Source organism: Bos mutus, chromosome 8 (genome assembly GCF_027580195.1).
Source record: "Bos mutus isolate GX-2022 chromosome 8, NWIPB_WYAK_1.1, whole genome shotgun sequence".
In the NCBI taxonomy this organism is placed as follows: Eukaryota; Metazoa; Chordata; class Mammalia; order Artiodactyla; family Bovidae; genus Bos; species Bos mutus.
The window spans coordinates 20,216,857-20,236,892 of record NC_091624.1 but is presented as its reverse complement, the minus strand read 5'-3'; the positions used below and the strand labels follow the sequence as shown (position 1 = coordinate 20,236,892).

The 20,036-nt window shown below is 37.1% G+C and overlaps 1 protein-coding gene across 1 annotated transcript in view; it reads left to right on the top strand.

Moving 5' to 3' along the window:
• CYLC2 (cylicin 2) overlaps positions 1–20,036 on the top strand; it is a 138,703-nt gene that overhangs the window by 84,612 nt on the left and 34,055 nt on the right. The gene's annotated exons all lie outside the window — the stretch shown is intronic.

Sequence of the window (20,036 nt, the reverse complement as noted above, 5' to 3'; positions counted from 1 at the left end):
GTCCCAAAGTTACATGAGCCCTTGAGCTTCTAGAATTCATTATGCTAGTTCTAATTTCATCTGGGATTGGAATTAAGACAGGATCTGTTACTAACAAGGCTATTCTTGCTCATTTCTTTTATCGCTGGGATGAAAGTCATCAAAAAGAGCTCCATGCTCTCCCCCACTTCACTTTCCTTTTAGAAGGAACCTGCATGTCCCACAGCAGAGTCCTTTCTGGTGGGCCTTAGATACTGGTCTCAGGAGGGTGGGTTTTCCTCTGATTTGGTTATACCACCATTTGTTTTTTCTGCCAACTGACCCACTCTCTTAATTTGGGGCACATAGTATCCTCTCTCAATGAACTTCCCAAGTGGTTCAGTGGGTAAAGAATCTGCCTGCAATGCAGGAGATACAAGAGATGCAGGTTCAATCTCTGAATCAGGAAGGTCCCCTGGAGAAGGGTATGGCAACCCACTCAGGTATTCTTTCCTAGAGAACCCCATGGACAGAGGAGCTTGGTGGGCTACAGTCCATAGGGTCACAAAAAGTTGGACTTGACTGAAGAAACTGAGAACAGCACAGCATAGTATACTCTTTCAGCCATATGGACTGCTGACTTCTTTGGGCTCTTGCTTGCAGCCTGAATCTTGGGCGTTCTTGCTATCACGAACTCTTCCCTCTGGCTTCTCTATTGGCATCTGACAGCTGGGAAATTTCCAGAGCCCACCATACCCACTCAGGGTATGCTTTTCTTTTAATACATAAATGTCACTTTTCTAAATGCAGCTAAATTGCATGATTACATAATTTCTGCATTAAAATGATGTATCTTTCAGTTCAGTTCAGTTCAGTCGCTCAGTCGTGTCCGACTGTTTGCGACCTCATGAATCCCAGTATGCCAGGCTTCCCTGTCCATCACCAACACCTGGAGTTCACTTACATCCATCGAGTCGGTGATGCCATCCAGCCATCTCATCCTCTGTCGTCCCCTTTTCCTCCTGCCTGCAATCCATCCCATCATCAGAGTCTTTTCCAATGAGTTTACTCTTTGCATGAAGTGGCCAAAGTACTGGAGTTTCAGCTTTAGCATCATTCCTTCCAAAGAACACCCAGGACTGATCTTTAGAATGCACTGGTTGGATCTTCTTGCAGTCCATGGGACTCTCAAGAGTCTTCTCCAACACCACAGTTCAAAAGCATCAATTCTTCAGCGCTCAGCTTTCTTCACAGTCCAACTCTCACATCCATACATGACCACTGGAAAAACCATAGTCTTGACTAGACGGACCTTTGTTGGCAAAGTAATGTCTCTGCTTTTGAATATGCTATCTATGTATGTTTTACTTAGTGCTAAATAGGGATCACCATTCATTTACTATTCCTGATAACAATATATTTTTTACAAAGTGGAGAAATGTTAAGATATTTATCAAGCAGAAATGGTATGAATTGCACAATCATTTCAAGAGAGTGTAAGAAGCAGTCAGGAGTCAGACACTTGTCAATCCTGCCTTATTTCCCTTTGTTTTTCTTTAACACAAAACCTAAACCTTGGCTTAAGATCCTCTTTCACTAGTTCTGCAATTTTTATAATTCAAGCTAAGTATGAATTGGGTCATACCTGAATAGACTCAGCAATCTCATTTCCCTTCCAAAAATGGATAGTTGTGTTTTAAATTGCTTAACGTTCAATACCCTGATATTGCGTTCTCTTGATATAAACTGATTTGAAGTATTTCTCTCTTCCACCTTCCAAAATTATTATGTAATTTGTTGTTACTGTTCTTTAAATGAGGCTTCTTACTTCACTCTTTTGTTTAGGTCCTCACTTTAAGTTTTTCATAATAGTGACTTATGAAGCAAATCCCTTACCTAGACTTAATTCAACATTAGTTTTCAATTTCCCCTGAAAATATAGTGAGTTCCACCCTTGAACTCAAATACATTACCTGCTTCATCAGAATAAGTCTCTAGGAGTCAAATGGAATTCCTTGATACGTTAAATGGAACTTCTGATGGCAGGCACGGCTAAGGTAAAAGTTTGATACCAGAATATTAGTGTAATTAAATCTCACTAATTCCCTTATCCACAACTGTTTTAGATGTTTTGGAAAAGATCTGAAAATCAAATTTCAGGGATTTTTAAAAGAAGTTTTCAGTGCTTACACCGGCTCTGTGGTTTTGCTACATTTTTTTTCCTTTTTTTTATTTTTTAACTTTACAATATTGTATTGGTTTTGCCATATATCAACATGAATCTGCCACAGGTATACACGTGTTCCCCATCCTGAACCCTCCTCCCTCCTCCCTCCCCGTGCCATCCCTCTGGGTCATCCCAGTGCACCAGCCCCAAGTATCCAGTATCATGCATCGAACCTAGACTGGCGACTCGTTTCATATATGATATTATACTTGAACTGTGAAGGAGGTATTCACTTTAAAATACTTTAAAACATGCAATGGTCCCTACACTCACCAATCCATTAAGGGAGCCCAACTCATATATAAATAGCTACCATACATAACAATAAGTTTATACTAGATATTTCAACCATTTAGAGTAACAGAAAAAAATATGAATTCTGTCTATCCTAGAGATGACAAGAACTGTCCAAAAATTCTTCAAGGTGAATGTGACCTATATTTAAGATGTGCAGCTGTACTCTAGGCAGGAAGCAGATATGTGAGGACAGGGAGTCAGAGCGCAACTCAAACCTCCCCCTTCCCTGCCTCCTGCACCAGGATTTTAACAGATATATTTTCAACACCTTCCAAATACATTTATTTCTCTTTCAGATGTCCCATGGGCATAGACACAATATTTTTTGAGTTATTACAAGATTTCATTTCCTAAGAAGAAAGGAAAAGTTGCTCACATATGATGTATCAGGAGCAAAGAGCCTGTTCATTCTTTTTTGGCCTCCATTTTTTAAGTGTCCTGGTTTTCCACTTCTCTGTAGCCTGTCCTCTCCTATTGCCACCACCAATTTTATAAATAAATCATAAACAAATGTCACTGAGAGCCAAGGTATTTAAAATACATATTTACTTTGAGATTTTCAAAAGCATTTCTTCTTACTCGGGTGGCAGTTGCATTTTAAGAAGTTTTGGCTTCCTCATTTTAGCATTGTCTCTATTTGTGGAGTAATATTTCCCTATTGTTTGAAAGGCAAAAGGAATGCTGTGATCTTGTCTTGGCCTTGACAGTTTAAAGTCTTCTCTGATAAGTTTCTTCAATATTTATAATACAGAGGATATATCCTAAAACTTTAACTATTTTTTTCTGAAATAACAATAATCACAATTGTAAATCTATAATTAAATATCCAGTTCATGCTTCAGGAGAATGGTTAAACTGGGTAGTCTTCAATACTCCTTGAAATTCCAATATTGTATAATTCTACTGTAACTTTTTCTGAAAAAGAGGAACCCTTGTGTACAGGGGGAGCTTTCACCTTTAAATCTCCATAATTTTCTCTATCCAGTGTCAAAAAATAATGACTTAACTAATTTGTATCTTAGAAGAAGGAAAAGGAAGTGGTCTAGTGTTTTCATGTATCAATGAAAAGTTGTGACCCAGTTTTAAAGTGGATATAGTAGAATGTTACCAAGATAATTACACTCAGATTTTAAGCCAAATAACTTATTAGCATGTATATTTTTAAAGATAGACTAATATTAATTACATACACATTTCCCTGAATGCCATTTAAATAACTTGTTACTTAGGGAAAGTGTAACAATTTTGGATTTAACCTGCTTTTCATTCAAGGACATTACTGAGAAAAAACAGAGTTAGAATTGATTCAGAAGCTTATGAGATTTCAGGGAAACTGTTTCCTCCCACCCATGCCAACTTCAATTGCTTAAAAAATTTTTAAAGAATAATCAAAAGGATATGAAGTGTAGAAAGAAGGGTATTCTCTCCCACTCCAAATAGCCACACACACACAGATACGCATACATCTCTAAAATGTAATTTTTGGACTATTGTAGAAGTTTCTAGAAAACATCAAGGGACTAAGATGTAATAAATTCTGAAGTAATATTCTTAAATTATGTACATTTGTGAGAATTTTCGGGAGCACAGTTCAGTTCAAGAGATCAGTAGGCAGTCCATATATCCTTAAGGCACTGCCACTATAGATCAGAGGTCTAGAAGCTTTTAAAAAATGTAGCAAAATACATCTAACATGAAATTTACCGTTTAACCATTCTAACTATTCAATTCAATGGCTTTAAGTACATTCAGAACTTTAGGTACATTATGATGTTGTACAACCATCAGTTCAGTTCAGTTGCTCAGTTGTGTCCGACTCTTTGTGACCCCATGAACCTCAGCACACCAGGCCTCCCTGTCCATCACCAACTCCTGGAGTTCACCAAAACCCATGTCCATTGTGTCAGTGATGCCATCCAATCATCTTATCCTCTGTCGTCCCCTTCTCCTCCTGCCCTCAATCTTTCACAGCATCACCATCTTTTCAAATGAGTCAGCTCTTTGCATCAGGTGGCAAAAATATTGGAGTTTCAGCTTCAACATCAGACCCTCCAATGAACATCCAGGACTGATCTCCTTTAGGATGACTGGTGGATCTCCTTGCAGTCCAAGGGACTCTCAACAGACGTCTCCAACAGCACAGTTCAAAAGCATCAATTTTTCAGCGCTCAGGTTTCTTCACAGTCCAACTCTCACATCCATACATGACCACAGGAAAAAACCATAGCCTTGACTAGACGGACCTTCGTTGGCAAAGTAATGTCTCTGCTTTTCAATATGCTATCTAGGTTGGTCGTAACTTTCCTTCCAAGGAGTAAGCATCTTTTAATTTCATGGCTGCAATCACTATCCACAGTGATTTTGGAGCCCAGAAAAATAAAGTCTGACACTGTTTCCACTGTTTCCCCATCTATTTCCCATGAAGTGATGGGACTGGATGCCATGATTGTGTTTTCTGAATGTTGAGCTTTAAGCCAACCAACTTTTTCACTCTCCTCTTTCACTTTCATCAAGAGGCTCTTTAGTTCTTCTTCACTTTCTGCCATAAGGGTCGTGTAATCTGCATACCTGAGGTTATTGATATTTCTCCCACACTCTTGATTCCAGCTTGTGCTTCTTCCAGCCCAGCGTTTCTCATATGTACTCTGCATATAAGTTAAATAAGCACGGTGACAATATACAGCCTTGATGTACTCCTTTTCCTATTTGGAACCAGTCTGTTGTTCCATGTCCAGTTCTAACTGTTGCTTCCTGACCTGTATACAGGTTTCTAAAGAGGCAAGATGGTCTGGTATTTCCATCTCTTTTAGAATTTTCCACAGTTTATTGTGACCCACACAGTCAAAGGCTTTGGCATATTCAATAAAGCAGAAATAGATGTTTTTCTGGAATTCTTTTGCTTTTTCCATGATCCAGCAGATGTGGGCAATTTGATCTCTGGTTCCTCTGCCTTTTCTAAAACCAGCTTGAACATCTGGAAGGTCATGGTTCACGTATTGCTGAAGCCTGGCTTGGAGAATTTTGAGCATTACTTTACTAGCCTGTGAGATGAGTGCAATTTGTGTGGTAGTTTGAGCATTCTTTGGCATTGCCTTTCTTTGGGATTGGAATGAAAACTGACCTTTTCCAGTCCTGTGGCCACTGCTGAGTTTTCCAAATTTGCCAGCATATTGAGTGCAGCACTTTCCCAGCATCATCTTTCAGGATTTGGAATAGCTCAACTGGAATTCCATCACCTCCACTAGCTTTGTTTGTAGTGATGCTTCCTAAGTCCCACCTGACTTCCCCTACTGAAATCATCACCACTCTCTAACTCTAGAACTGCTTTCATTTTGCAAAACTGAAACTATGTATCCATTAAGCAATAACTCTTCATTCTCCCCTCTCCTCTTCTCTGGCAGCCACCATTCCTTTTCCTATCTTGATGAATTTCAGTACTAAGTGGAATCACAGTATTTGCCCTTTTTTGACAGGCTTATTTCACAAAGCATTATGTCCTCAAAGTTCATCTACATTGCATGTGTGTCTTTCACTTTTAAGGCCGAATAATACTCCATTGTACAAGCATATCTCATTTTATAGCACTTTGCTTTATTGTACTTCCTTGACGCTGATTTTTTTTTTTTTTTTTTTTTTTTTTTTTTAACAAATCCAAGGTTTGTGGCAACCCTGCATGGAGTAAGACTAGTGGCACCATTTTTCAAACAGGATTTGCTTATTTTATGTATTTGTGTTACAGTTTGGTAATTCTCTCAATATGTCAAATGTTTTCATTATTATCAAATTTGTTATGGTGATCTGTGATCTTTGAGGTTAGTATCACAAAAAGATTGTAACTCACTGAAGACTCAGATGATGGTTAGCAAATTTTAGCAATGAAGTATTTTTTTTAATTAAGGTATAAGCATTGTTTTTTAGACAGTATTATTGCACAGATAATAGACTATGCTTTATATTGTAAAAGTAAATTTTATAGGCACTGAGAAACCAAAATATTTGTTTGACTCATTTCATTGCAATATATTCTTCATTGCTGTGGCCTAGAACTAAACTTGCAATATCTCTGAGGCATGTCTGTGTACATTATATGTGATAAATAAATATCAAATACAGTATAATAAAGTAATTATATACATACACACACACATTTAGATTTGATGGAGAAATCAAAAGCTTTACAGGCAAGCAACAGCTAAGAGAATTCAACATCACCAAACCAGCTTTACAATAAATGCATGTGGATATTCATTCAGTTTTCTATTCTACTCCACTGGTTTGTATATCTGTCTTTAGGCTGCTATCACATAGAATTTTGATTACTATAACTTTGTACTAAGTTTTGAAGTCAGTATTTGTGAGACCTCCAATATGCTCTTCATTTTCAATGTTGTTTTGACTTTTCTCGGGACTTCTGTGGACTGAGATTTGTGTACTCTCAAATTCATACATTGATACTTAATGCTCAATGTGATGGTATTAACAGGTGAGCCTTTGGGAGTTATTTAAGTCATAAGTTAAGTCATTTAACTCAAATTAAATATGAATTTAAGTCATATTTAAATCATAACCTTCTTGGGTAGGATTAATATTCTTATAAAAGAGACCACACAAGAGCTCCTGAGTTCCCTTCCATCACATGAAAGCATAGGAAAAGATGGAAATCTAGAGTCCCAGATTCCATTCCAGGCCTACTGAGTCAGAGTAGGCCTTCATTAAAATGTACACTTTCATGAAGATTCCTAAGGTGATTTTTTATATACTCTTCTGGGACAACTTTTCTCACCTTTATTTTTATTGGGTTTTTTACAATCATTTCTATCTCTAATAAAAATAAGTATTAAAAAATTTTCTGCCTTTCATCTAAACTCAAATAACATCAAGCCATCCTTTGTTTCATGCCTTCATTGAGAATCATTGCTGTCAATATTCTATTTTTTGGTTTCACTGGCTCTTTGCCTTTAGAAGATTTAAGAGATATTTTAGTAGTACAGGTATTTTTTCTATTGACTTTAGTTTTTGACATATCCTTAAGTTGGCTTGAAATTCCCTAAAGTCTTCAAAAACTATTTTATTGAAAAGGTATGGCCTTGGAGATTATACTTAGTTGAACTCGCTTATTGAACCTGCTATTCACTATCTCTGAGGATCTGGGAGAGTTATTTAATGCCAAGAACTCTTCATTGGACTATAATGAAGACTAGATGGTAGAGACTATTTAAATCTTATATTCTGTGCTTTCCTTATATTAACCTGGTAAATTTCATCTGACACCCCACATTTCTACTTGCTTTCCATTAAGTGGAGAAAAGTATAACTCTTATAGGAACCTGTCAATTGCCCTATTCCAATTCTTCCTTCTTCCAGAATAGTAGAATCTGTGATTCTGTGTGAATATGTAGTTGCCTAGACTAAAGACTGTTTCCAAGCTTTCTTGAATGTGATCATGTGGAAAAAGTAGAAGCACTATATATACAAGGACAGCAGTTTCCTTAAGACAAATGACATTGCTCCTCATTTTTTTTTCTTACTTGCTATTTGGAGTGTGGATATATTAAGTGAGCCTACAGCAGGCATCTTGAATCATAAGTTGTAAAGTTCATAATGAAAATAACAGAAAAAAAAAAAGATTAAAAGAACTGGATTTCTAGACATAAGTGGCTTTCATATCAACCCAGGGCCAGGCATCTGATTTTAAATTACAAATCAACTTTTATCTTGATAAAGCTGTTAATGAATTCCCTGGTGGCTCAGACGGTAGAGCGTCTGCCTACAATGTGGGAAACCCAGGTTCAATCCCTGAGTCAGGAAGATCTCCTGGAGAAGGATATGGCAATCCACTCCAGTATTCTTGCCTGGAAAATCTCATGGACGGAGGAACCTGGTAGGCTACAGTCCATGGGGCTGCAAAGAGTCAGACACACAACTGACTTCACCTCACTAAGCTATTAGTATTTTATATTTTTGATTATTCAGAGCTGATATTAGTCTTTTTTTATTTTATTTTTAAACTTTACATAATTGTATTAGTTTTGCCAAACATCAAAATGAATCCATCACAGGTATACATGTGCTCCCCCTCCTGAACCCTCCTCCCTCCTCCCTCCCCATACCATCCCTCCAGGTCGTCCCAGTGCACCAGCCCCAAGCATCCAGTATCGTGCATTGAACCTGGACTGGCATCTCGTTTCATACATGATATTTTACATGTTTCAATGCCATTCTCCCAAATCTTCCCACCCTCTCCCTCTCCCAGAGAGTCCATAAGACTGTTGATATTAGTCTTAACTATTACAAACACTTAACTAAAATAATAACATAAAAGAACAAGTAAGAGAGTAAATGGGTCAAGAAAATATAGTTCCAAATCATAGCTCAACTTTTAAGTATAATGACAATACATTTAAGCATTATGTGCCTCAACTTACACTTTTTAAAGCAAAATAATAATAATGATAATAGTAATAAAAATAATAAGGTATACCCTGTATAAATGTAAGAATTAAATGAGATAAATCACATGCAGAGTCTAGAATAGGAGTCAGTAAATTAAGGCCCAAAGTCCATACATGGCCTGTAGGTCATGTCCTGCACTCTGTTTGTTTCTGTGAGTAAATTTTTGTTCAAACACAACCACATCATTTGTTTATGTATTGGTTTCATTACTTTCATGCTAGAATGGCAGAGTTACATAGTTGCAGCAAATACTTTATGGCCCACAGAGCCTAAAGTATTTATTATTTGGCCCTTTACAGAAAAAGCTTATATACCCCTAATTGAGGACACAGAAACTGATCATTTGATTATACATTTTTCTCTATGAAATCTTTATAGTAAGATATCATCTTGCCTAGAAAATGAATATATCACCAATCAACACTCAATTACACATATGCTTAGCTGTGGCTTTTGAGTGATAGATATAAGATTTTACTAATTCAGCAGTGCTTATTGACCTTTGAGGCCTATGGCATCTATCTACTGAATGCTACTTTTAGTCTATAGCATCAGAACAGAGAATAACAGATTGGTCAATACCGTATGAAACCCTTGATTCATCAATTGCTATTATGGGTTAGAAAGCCAGCCTGCATATAAGTCCTTTCCCAACCAATGTAAGATTCTTCTCCTTATGGCATGCAATACACTAACACTTACATATTAGAAGGCTGCCAGGAGTAATCAATTGCTTTAAACTCAATTGAACTAATATAGCTCAGGCACTAAAAATCAATGATTCAAATGAAAGAAGTATCATACAAAAATAACTTGTGGAAATGTTAAAAAATCCAGATCCTTCTTAAACAACTAATGCATCAGTGGATTTGAACGAATCCTATTTGCCTTAAGGGCTTCCCTGGTGGCTCAGAGGTTAAAGCATCTGCCTGCAGTGCAGGAAACTTGGGTTCAATCCCTGGGTCGGGAAGACCCCCTGGAGAAGGAAATGGCAACCCCCTCCAGTATTCTTGCCTAGAGAATCCCATGGACAGAGGAGCCTGGTGGGCTACAGTCCATGGGGTCACAAAGAATCAGACACGACTGAGTGACTTAACTTTCTATTTGCCTTTATTAGAAATCACTACAGTGTTTCCCATGTATCATGCTCTGATTTTTAAAAATTAAATTATTTTTTATGGAAGGATAATTGCTTTACAGAATTTTGCTGTTTTCTGTCAAACCTCAACATGAATCACCCATAGGTATACATATATACCCTCCCTTTTGAAACTCCCTCCCATCTCCCTCCTATCCTACCTCTCTAGGTTGATACAGAGCCCCTGTTTGAGTTTTCTGAGCCATACAGCAAATTCCCATTGGCTATCTATTTTACATATGGTAATGTAAGTTTCCGTGTAACTCTTTCCATACATCTCACCCTGTCTTCCCCTCTCCCCGGGTCCATAAGTCTATCCTCTATGTCTGTTTCTCCATTGTTGCCCTGTAAATAAGTTCTTCAGTACCATTTTTCTAGATTTTGTATACATGTTCTAGAATATGGTATTTATCTTCCTCTTTCTGACTCACTTCACTCTGTATAATAGGTTCTATGTTCATCCACCTCATTAGAACTAACTCAAATGTGCTCCTTTTATGGCTGAGTAATATTTCATTATGTATATATGACACCACTTTATCCATCCATATCAATGGACATCTAGGATGCTTCTATGTTCTAGCTATTGTAAATAGTGCTGCAGTGAACAATGGGATACATGTGTCTTTTTCAATTTTGGTTTCTTCAGAGTATATGCCTAGGAGCAGGATTACTGGGTCATACGGTGGTTTTATTCCTAGTTTTTTAAGGAATCTCCATACCATTTTCCATAGTGGCCACATCAATTTACATTCCCACCAACAGTACAAGAGTGTTCCCTTTTCTCCACACCCTCTCCAGCATTTATTGTTTGTAGACTTTTTGATGATGGTCATTCTGACCAGTGTGAGGTGATGTCTCATTGTAGCTTTGATTTGCATTTCTCTAATAATAAGTGATGTTGAACATCTTTTCATCTGTTTGTTAGCTATCTGTATGTCTTCTTTAGAGAAATGTCTGTTTAGGTCTTTTTCCCACTTTTTGATTGGGTTGTTTGTTTTTCTGGTATTGAGTTGTATGAGCTGCTTGTATATTTTGGAAATTAATCCTTTGTCAGGTGTTTCATTTGTTATTATTTTCTCCCATTCTAGGGTTGTCTTTTCACCTTGCTTATAGGTTTCTTTGCTGTGCAAAAGCTTATAAGTTTAATCAGGTCCCGCTTATTTACATTTGTTTTTATCTGCATTATTCTAGGAGGTGGGTCATAAAGAATCTTAGTTTGATTTATGTCATCAAATGTTCTGCCTATGTTTTCTTCTAAGAGTTTTAGTGTTTCTGGTCTTACATTTAGGTCTTTAATCCATTTCGAGTTTATCTTTCTGTATCGTGTCAGGAAGTGTTCTAATTTCATTCTTTAACATGCAGCTATACAGTTTTCTCAGCACCATTTATTGAAGAGGCTGTCTTTGCCCCATTATATATTCTTGCCTCCTTTGTCAAAAATAAGGTACCCATAGGTGCATGGGTTTATTTCTGGGCTTTCTGTCTCGTTCCATTGGTCTATATTTCTGTTTTTGTGCCAGTACCTTACTGTCTTGATATCTGTAGCTTTGTAGTATAACCTGAAGTCAGGAGGCTTGATTCCTCTACCTCCATTCTTCTTTCTCAAGACTGCTTTGGCTATTCAGGGTCTTTTGTGTTTACATACAATTGTGAAAATTTTTATTCTAGTTCTGTGGAAAATGCCATTGGTAATTTGATAAGGATTGCATTAAATCTGTAGATTGCATTTGATAGTATAGTCATTTTCAAAATATTGATTCTTCCTACCCAGAAACATGGAATATCTCTCCATCTGTTTGTATCATCTTTGATTTATTTCATTAGTATCTTATACTTTTCTGTGTACAGTGCTTTCATCTCCTTAGGTAAGTTTATTCCTAGATATTTAGTTCTTTTTGTTGCAATGGTGAATGGGATTGATTCCTTAATTGCTTTTCTGATTTTTCATTGTTAGTATATAGAAATGTAAGTGCTTTCTGTATATTGATTTTGTATCCTGCAACTTTGCTAAATTCACTGATTAGCTATAGTAATTTCCTGATACTATTCTTAGGGTTTTCTATGTAGAGTATCATGTCATCTGCAAACAGTGAGAGCTTTACTTCTTTTCCAATCAGGATACCTTTTCTTTTTCTTCTCTGATGGCTGTAGCTAGGACTTCCAGAACTATGTTGAATAACAGTGGTGAACATGGACACTCTTGTCTTTTTCCTGATCTTAGGGGGAATGTTTTCAGTTTTTCACCATTGAGAATAATGTTTGCTGTAGGCTTATCATATATGGCCTTTACTATGTTGAAGTAGGTTACTTCTATGCCCATTTTTTGAAGACTTTTAGTCATAAATCAGTGATGAATTTTGTCAAAGTCTTTTTCTGCATCTATTAAGATGATCATATGGTTTTTATCTTTCAATTTGTTAATTCGGTGTATCACATAGATTGATTTGTGTACATTAAAGGCTCCTTGCATCCCTGGAATAAACCCAACTTGATCACAGTGTATGAGCTTTTTGATGTGTTGCTGAATTTTGTTTGCTAAAACTTTTTTGAGGATTTTTGCACCTATGTTCAACAGTGATATTGGCGTGTAGTTTTCTGTTTTTGTGTTGTCTTTGTCTGGTTTTGGTATCATGGTGATGGTGGCCTCGTAGAATGAGTTTGGAAGTATTCCTTCCTCTGCAATTTTTTGAAAGAGTTTTAGAAGGCTAGGCATTAGCGCTTCTCTAAATGTTTGATGGAATTCTCCTGTGAAGCCATCTGGTCCTGGGCTTTTGTTTTTTGGGAGATTTTTTATCACAGCTTCAATTTCAGTGCTTGTAATTGGGTTGTTCATAATTTCTATTTCTTCCTGGTTCAGTCTTGGAAAATTGAACTTTTCTAAGAATCTATCCATTTCTTCCAGGTCATCCATTTTATTGCTACAGAGTTCTTCATAATAGTCTGTTATAATCCTTTGTATTTCTGCATTGTTCATTGTAACCTCTCCTTTTTCATTTCTAACTTCGTTGATTTGATTCTTCTTTGTTTCTTTTTTTTTTTCTTGATGAGTCTGGCTAAGGGTTTGTCAATTTTGTTTATCTTCTCAAAGAAACAGCTTTTAGTTTTATTAGTCTTTACTATTGTTTCTTTCATTCCTTTTTCAATTATTTCTGCTTGGATCTTTAAGATTTCTTTCCCTCTACTACTTTTTTTTCTTCTTCTTTTTTTCCAGTTGCTTTTATATGTAAAGTTAGGCTGCCTATTAGATGTTTTTTCTTGTTTATTGAGGTAGGATTGTATTGCTATAAATTTCCCTCTTACAACTGCTTTCACTGCATTGCATAAGTTCTGAGTTGTTGTGTTTTCATTGTCATTTGTTTCCAGATTTTTTTTTTTTCCCTTTTGATTTCCTCAGTAACCTATTGGTCATTTGGAACCGTGTTGTTTAATCTCCATGTGTTTGTGTTTCTTACAGTTTTTTTTTTTTCTCCTTGTAATTGATATCTAGTCTCATAGCATTGTAGTCAGAGAAAATGCTTGATACAATTTCAATTTTCTTAAATTTACTGAGGTTTGATTTGTGACCAAAGGTGTGGTCTATCCTTGAGAATGTTCCATGATCACTTGAGAAGAAAGTGTATTCTTCTGCATTTGGATGGAATGTCCTGAAGATATCAATGAGATTTATCTCATCTAATATATCTTTTAAGACTTGTGTTTCCTTATTAATTTTCTGTTTTGATGATCTGTCCATTGGTGTGAGTGGGGTGTTAAAATCTCCTTCTATTATTGTGTTACTGTCAATTTCTCCTTTTGTATCTGTTAGTGTTTGTCTTATGTATTGAGGTGCTCCTATGTTGGGTGCATAGATATTCACAATTGTTATGTCTTCCTCTTGGATTGATCCATTGATCATTAAGTAGTGTCTTCCTTATCTCTTGTAATCTTTATTTTAAGGTATATTTTTCTGGTATGAAGATTGCTACTTCAGCTTTCTTTTGCTTCCCATTTGCATGGAATATATTTTTCCATTCTCTCACTTTCAGTCTATATGCGTCTTGAGGTCTGAAGTGGGTTTCTTGTAGACAGCATATATATGGGTCTTATTTTTGTATCCACTTAGCCAATCTTTGTCTTTTGCTTGGAGCATTTAATCCATTGACATTTAAAGTAATTATTGCTGTATATGTTCCTATTGCCATGCTCTGATTTTGATTGCAAAACTTTCCAGGTTGATTAAAGTGAGTCTATCAGTCATTACAATAGTACTTTTAAACTAGAATCAGACTTTGTACCCCAAGAAATATTTCCAGACACTATGGCATTTCTCATTAAACTATGTAAGCACTTACGTTGAGACTTTGCTCTTTAATGAACTTCTGCCCCCTCCTAAATTCAAGGTACTTATTAGATGTCTAAATTAATCACATTCCCCTCCCTTAAGGATTTAGAATTGTTAATGCATTATTGTAATAGGCTTTTCAGTGTGCTTTTCTGTATAATTCTTTTTTTTTTTTTTGCAAGACTGAGTGTTAGTTTCTCAGTCGTGTCCAACTCTTTGCAACCCCCTGGACTGTAGCCTGCCAGGCTCCTCTGTCTATAGGATTCTCCAGGAAGGAATATTGGAGTGGGTTGCCCTTCCCTTCTCTAGGGGATCTTCCTGACTGAAGGATCAAACCGAAGTTCAATTTAACTTGATTCAACAAGCATTTATTTTATTTGACATATGTCAAAATATTCTGTCACTTTCAGATATATGTTTAAATTACTCATAGTTTCTCCTCTCATATAGATAAAAATCCAATGGTGTTGATATATATATATAGTTAAAAGAGGGAAGGGCAACCCATTCCAGTATTCCAGCCTGGAGAATCCTCATGGACAGAGGAGCTTGGCAGGATACAGTCCATGGGATGGCAAAGAGTTAGACATGACTGAGCGACTAAGCAGAGCACACAGAAAATTTGAAGAACAAGCATAAGTAAACAGTAAAATAACTGAAATTAAAAATACATTCAGTTCAGTTGCTCAGTGGTGTCCAACTCTTTTTGACCCCTTGGACTACAGCATGGCAGGCTTCCCTGTCCATAACCAACTCCAAGAGCTTGCTCAAAGTCATGTCCATTGAGCTGGTGATACCATCTAACAATCTCATTCTCTGTCATCCCCTTCTTCTCCTGCCTTCAATCTTTCCTAACATCAGGGTCTCTTACAATAAACCACTTCTCTGCATCAGGTGGCCAAAGTATTGGAGCATTACCGTCAGCATCAGTCCTTCTAATGAATATTCAGGACTTATTTCCTTTAGGATTGACTGGTTTGATCTCCTTGCAGTCCAAGGGACTCTCAAGAGTGTTCAGCACCACAGTTATTCGGTGCCCAGCTTTCCATATGGTCCAACTCTCACATACATACATGACTACTTGAAAAACCATAGCTTGAACAAGATGGGCCTTTGTCAGCAAAGTAGTGTGGCTGCTTTTTAATATGCTGTCTAGGTTGGAAATATCTTTTCTTTCAAGGAGCAAGTGTCTTTTAATTTCATGTCTGTAGTCACCATCTACAGTGATTTTGGGGCCCAAAGAAAGAAAGTCTGTCACTGTTTCCATGGTTTCCCAATTTATTTGCCTTGAAGTGATGGGATAAAATGCCATGATCTTAGATTTTTGACTGTTGAGATGTAAGCCAACATTTTCCCTCTCCTCTTTCAATTTCATCAAGAGGCTCTTTAGTTCCTCTTTGTTTTCTGACATAAAGGAGGTGTCATCTACTAAACTGAGGTTATTGATATTTCTCCCACCAATCTTAAGTTGAGCTTGTGCTTCTTCCAGCCCAGCATTTTGCATGATGTACACTGCATATGAGTTAAATAAGCAGGGTGACAATATGCAGCCTTGATGTACTGCTTTCCCAATTTGGAGCCATTCCATTTTTCCATGTCCAGTTCAAACTGTTGCTTTTTGACCTGCATGCAGATTTCTCAGGAGGCAGGCAAGGTGTTCTGGCACACCCATCTCTTTATTTTCCACAGTTTGTTGTGATTCATACAGTCAAAGTCTTTGGTGTAGTCACTAAAGCAGAATTAAGTATTTTTCTGGAACTCACTTGCTTTTCAGATGATCCAACACATGTTGACAACTTGCTCTCTGGTTCCTCTGCCATTTCTAAATCCAGCTTGAACATCTGGAAGTTCTCAGTTCATGAAATGATGAAGCCTGTCTTGGAGAATTTTGAGCATTACTTTGCTAGCATGTGAGATGAATTCAATTGTATGGTAGCAGGGCATTCTTTGGCATTGCTTTCTTTAGCATTGGAAAGGAACTGGCCTTTCCAGCCCTGTGCCCTCTGTTGAGTTTTCCAAATTTGCTGATATATTGAGTGCAGTACTTCAGAGCATCATCTTTTAGGATTTGAAATAGCTCAACTGGAATTCCATCACCTCCCCTAGTTTTGTTCGTAGTGATGCTTCCTAAGACCCACTTTACTTCACATTCCAGGATATCTGGCTTTAGTCCAGTGATCACACCATCGTGATTATCTGGGTCATGAATATCTTTTCTGTATAGTTCTTCTGTGTATTCTTGCCACATCTTCTTAGTATCTTCTGCCTCTGTTAGGTCCATACCATTTCTGTCCTTTATTGTACCCATATTTGCCTGAAATATTCCCTTGGTATCTCTAATTTTCTTGAAGAGATCTCTAGTTTTTCCCATTCTATTGTTTTTCTCTATTTCTTTTTGTTGATCACTGAGGAAGGCTTTCTTATCTCTCCTGCTATTTTTTGGAACTTGACATTCATATGGGTATATCTTTCCTTTTTTCCTTTTCCTTTCATTTGTCTTCTTTTTTCAGCTATTTGTGAGGCATCCTCAAACAACTATTTTGCCTTTTTCCATTTCTTTTTCTTGGGAATGGTCTTAATCACTGTCTCCTGTACGATGTCACAAACCTCCATCCATAGTTCTTCAGGCTCTCAGTCTATCAGTTCTAGTCCTTTGAATCTATTTGTCACTTCCACTGTATAGTCGTAGTTCAGTTTAGTTCAGTCGCTCAGTCATGTCCAACTCTTTGTGACCCCATGGACTGCAGCATGCCAAGCTTCCCTGTCCATCACCAACTCCCAATGTTTACTTAAACTCATGTCCTTTGAGTCGGCGATGCCATCCACCTATCTCATCCTCTGTCATCGCCTTTGATTTGATTTAGGTTGTATCTTAATGATCTAGTAGTTTTCCCTACTTTCTTCAATCCAAGTCTGAGCCACAGGCAGCTCCTGGTCTTGTTTTTGCTGACTTTGTAGAGCTTCTCTATCTTTGGTTGCAACAATATAATCAATCTCATGTTGATATTGACCATCTGGTGAGGTCCATGTGTAGAGTCTTCTCTACACATGTGTTGTTGGAAGAGGGTGTTTGCTATGACCATTGTATTCTCTTGGCAAAACTGTTAGCCTTTTCCCTGCTTCATTTTGAATTCCAAACCTAAATTTCCTATTATTCCAGGTATCTCTTGACTTCCTACTTTTCATACATTAGAAGGAATCAATAGTAGAGTAAAATGAGGCAGAAGAATGAGTAAGTGATCTGTAAGACAGAGTGGTGGAAACCACTACCACTGAACAGAGTAAAGAAAAAAAGAGAGAGAGAAAGAGATAGAGAGAACAATGTAAATAAATGAATATGGTCTCTGAGACCACTGGCTAAATATTACGTGCACCAACATTCACATTATAGGCATCTCAAAAATACAAAAAAAAAAAAAAAAAAAAGAGAGAGAGAGAGATAAGAACTGAGAAAATATTTGAAGATATTACAGTTGAAAACTTCCATAACATAAGAAACACTAACTCATGTCCCAAAATGTAGAGAATCCCATGCATGATGTACCCAGGGAGGAACATGTCAAGATACATATTAATCAAACTGATAAAAATTAAAGGAAAAAATATTTAAAGCAACAAGGGTAGAGCAACAAATAGCATATAAAGGAATCCCCACATGGTTATCACCTGATTTCTCAATGTGCCTGAAGGGAATAGCACTATATATTTTAAGTAATGAAAGGGAAAAACCTACAACCAAGAATACTCTACCTAGCAAGGCTCTCATTCAAATTTGACAGAAAAATCAAAAGCTTTACAGAGAAACAATAGCTAAAAGAATTCAGCACCACCAAATCAGCTTTATAATAAATGCTAAAGGAAGCTCCCGAGACGGGAAAGAGACAAGCAACTTAAAACACCCTTGTACATATGTTGTTGGTGTTCAGTCGCTAAATTATGTCCAGCTCTTTGCAACTCCATGAACTTCAGCACACTAAGCTTCCCTGTCCTTCACCATCATTTGGATTTTTCTCAAATTCATGTCCATTGAGTTGGTGATGCGATCTAACCATCACATTCTCTGCTGCCCTCTTCTCCTTTTGCCTTCAATCTTTCCCAGCAATAGGGTCTTTACAGTAACTTGGTTCTTCAGATCAGCTGGCCAAAATACTGAAGCTTCAGCCTCAGCAACAGTTCTTCCAATGAATATTCAGGGTTTATTCCCTTTAAGATTGACTGGTTTGATCTCATTGTAGTCCAAGGGACTCTCAAGAGTCTTCTCCAGCAATTTGAAAACATCAGTTCTTCACTGCTCAACCTTTTTAATTGTCCAGCTGTCACATCTGTATATAACTACTGCAAAAATCATAGCTTTGACTAGATGGACCTTTGTTGGCAAAGTGATGTCTCTGCTCTCTAGGTTTTTTCTTAGCTTTCCGTCCAAGAAGCAAGCATATGTTAATATCACAGCTGCAGTCACTGTCTGCAGTGATTTTGGAAGAAAATAAAGAAAATAAAATTTGTCACTGCTTCCACTTTTTTCCCATCTATTTGCCATGAAGTGATAGGACCTCTTGTTGAAAGTGAAAGAAGAGAGTGGAAAAGTTGGCTTAAAATTTAACATTAAAACAAACAAACAAATAACTAAGGTCATGGCATCTGGTACCATTACTTCAATAAGTGGTGCTGAAAAAGCATGACAGCTACATGTAAAAGAACGAAACTAGAACATTCTTTAACACTATAAACAAAAATAAACTAGCTGAAGGGCTCAATTTTGGTAGATAACTCACTCCAATGTGCACATGGGGAACATTTTTTCCTCTCAATCTGGGCTTTTCCTTTATGGGACAAGCCAATTTGGTTGGGTATCCATTTGCAGAGAGGAAGTATTGTTGGTCTCTACCCTGAACCAGTTCATTGGGAACTAGTCCTTGTGGGGCAAGCCCACCCTAGTTGGAATTAGCTCATTTGTAGGGTAAATGTATTTACCTGACTTAGCAACTGGTCAGCAACTGGAACCAGTTCATTTGGGAGCCAGTTCTTGTGGGGGTGGTTAATGTAGTTGGAACTAGTTCATTTGTTTTATAGGGTAAATTTATTTACCCTATCAAGGAATCGGTTCCTATGTATGCATCAGTGTTGGAATCTGTGCTGTTCTTGTCAGAATTTGTCTGTTTCTTTTGTTTTAGTGTTACATAGCTAATAAAAATGGGAAATATTTCACTTCCCATTCATTCCTGAGAAGGAAACAGCAACCCACTCCAGTGTTCTTGCCTAAAGAATTTCATGACAGAAGAACCTGGTGGGCTACAGTCTATGAGATCACAAAAAATCAGACATGACTGAGTGACTAACACTTATATTTACTTATTAAACTCAAAAGGGATTAAAGGCCTAAGCGTGAGATTGGATACTGTAAAATGCTCAGAAAAATATATAGGCAGAATGCTCTCTGACATAAATCACAGGAAGACTTTTTTTGAAATAACTCTGAAAGTAGTGAAAATAAAAACAAAAATAAACAAATGAGACTTAATTAAACTTAAAAGATATTGCACAGCAAGGAAAGGAAAGTGAACTCACTCAGTCGTGTCTGACTCTTTGCAACCCATGGACTGTGGTCTACCAGTCTCCTCCATCCATGGGATATTCCAGGC